A 2,764-nucleotide genomic window follows, 5' to 3' on the forward strand; every position below is an offset into this window, starting at 1 on the left:
ATGGTATCTCATTGTAGTTTTCATTTGCATTTCTCTGATGGCCAGTGATGATGAGCATTTTTTCATGTGTCTGTTGGCTGTATGAATGTCCTCTTTTGAGAAATGTCTATTCATATCCTTTGCCCACTTTTTGATGGGGTTGTTTGTTTTTTTCTTGTAAATTTGTTTGAGTTCTTTGTAGATTCTGGATATTAGCCCTTTGTCTGATGAGTAGATTGCAAAAATTTTCTCCCATTCTGTAGGTTGCCTGTTCACTCTGATGGTAGTTTCTTTTGCTGTGCAGAAGCTCTTTAGTTTAATCAGATCCCATTTGTCAATTTTGGCTTTTGTTGCCGTTGCTTTTGGTGTTTTAGACACGAAGTCCTTGCCCATGCCTACCACGATGATGCAGCTTTGAAGAACTTTGCCAAATACTTTCTTCACCAATCTCATGAGGAAAGGGAACATGCCGAGAAACTGATGAAGCTGCAGAACCAACAAGGTGGCCGAATCTTCCTTCAGGATATCAAGAAACCAGACTATGACGACAGGGAGAGCGGGCTGAATGCGATGGAGTGTGCTTTATATTTGGAAAAAAATGTGACTCAGTCACTACTGGAATGGCACAAACTGGCCACTGACAAAAATGACCCCCATTTGTGTGACTTCATTGAGACACATTACCTGAATGAGCAGGTGAAAGCCATCAAAGAATTGGGTGACCACGTGACCAACTTGCGCAAGATGGGAACATCCGAATCTGGCTTGGCAGATTATCTGTTTGACAAGCACACCCTGGGAGACAGTGATAATGAAAGCTAAGCCTCAGGCTAATTTCTCCATAGCCATGGGGTGACTTCCCTGGTCACCCAGGTAGTGCATGCATGTTGGGGTTTCCTTTACCTTTTCTATAAGTTGTACCAAAACATCCACTTAAGTTCTTTGATTTGTACCATTCCTTCAAATAAAGAAATTTGGTACCCCCAAAAAATAAATAAATAAATAAAAATAAAGTTGTTTTTATTTAAATTGGAACAGAATTAATCACGCTAATAAATGTTTCTGCTCTGATTTAAACTGTAGATTAGGACACCAATTCTGAGATAGCATTGATTGTTTATAATAGTTTATCTATCAACCTTTTTGTTTTGATAAAACAGAGGAATAAACTCCTATAAAAATGATGGGTCACTAGAGAGTGGTTTTCAACAGAATGGGGAGTACATCAGAATCTCTTAAGATGTGAGTGGAGTCATGTACAGTGTATAGTTTAGGGGAAAAAAAAATGATGGTTCTGCTGCACTCATTGAGCTGGACATGTCTCTGCATTTATTTATTGGCCTAAATCAAGGCTATCCTTTTAAAAAATCTAATGATTATCCTTTTAAAATGAACTGAAACACTTGATTTTTGGAGGGAGGGGATCTTCAACCTTCTGTATGGTTCCTTATTTTTTCACTTTGGATAAGATTTAACGAGTACTAATAGTGATAATGAATGGAAGTGCTTTCCTAAATCACTTTCTTTTTAGAAGTAAAACATTATTCAAAAGAAAGCTTAATGTTATTTAAATGATTCTTAAAAACTAACAATTATTTAAGAGAAATTAAGAAATTTAAGTTTTTTCATTTGCTTATTTAACGTTAGGTGGAAAGGGAGGAAAGGAAGGAAAAAAGGAAATAACTTACCAAAACTATTTTAAGAAAAGTTAAAAAACCTGAATAGCTGTATAAATGTTAAATCAAATAAAACAAAAATAAAATATTTTCACACACACACAAACAAAAACAGAAAAATACCAGGCTCAGATTTTTTTTAAAAAATGAGTTCTACTGAACAGTTAAGGAACAATTAATTCTAATCTATACTATAAACTATACTAGAGTATAGAAAAGTAACATAATTCCCATCTTGTTTCAGAAACTCAGCATAACCTTGATAATAAATTTTGACAAAGACATTATAAGAGAGGAAAATTATGAGACTAACAAATAATTACAGATGAAAAAGGTGCTAAAGAAAGTATTAGTAAACCAAACATGGCAATGTACAAAAATCATAATAACTCATGACCTAATGAGTCATATTTTGGGAATGCAACATTGATTTAACATTAAAAATTAATCAGATTAAAAAAGAAAAGCCATATAATCACCTCAACCTATTTTTAAAAATTAGACAAAATTCAACATCTGTTAAATATTGTTAGTTAAACCCTGGCAAATTAGAAATACAAAAGAATTTCTTAACATGAAAGAGAATAACTACAAATAACAAAGCAATCCTACCATTACATTGCAAAGGGTGAAATTATTTCTTTCAAACTTAGGGAGAAGAGTTCTTGCTTTTCTCAATTTTATTAACATTGAATTAGAGGCATAGGCAGTACAGTGAGGCAAGAACAATAAATAAAAGAAGCCAGACATGGAAAAAAAAGAAATAGAAAGTCATTATGTAGAGATGACATGGTTTTGCACATAGAAATAAAAAATAATCAAAAGACATTATAAGAATTAATGAGAGGTTAGCAATATGGTGAGACATATAACTTAATACTATTTCTATATATCAGCAACCAAATGTTAGAAAATACAATCTGTAAACCAGACACCACTTGGAAAGAACATTAAAAAATCTTTCTCAGAATCTATCTAATAAAAGTTGCACAGTTTTAAAATATGATTGCAAAATTGACAACCTTCCCATCCTGAGGAGGGATCTATGCCTTCTTCCTTGAATCTGGGCTCTGCAACTGCTTGACCATCAGAATCTGGTGAAAGTGATA

Source organism: Macaca mulatta, chromosome 11 (assembly GCF_049350105.2).
Source record: "Macaca mulatta isolate MMU2019108-1 chromosome 11, T2T-MMU8v2.0, whole genome shotgun sequence".
Classification (NCBI taxonomy): domain Eukaryota; kingdom Metazoa; phylum Chordata; class Mammalia; order Primates; family Cercopithecidae; genus Macaca; species Macaca mulatta.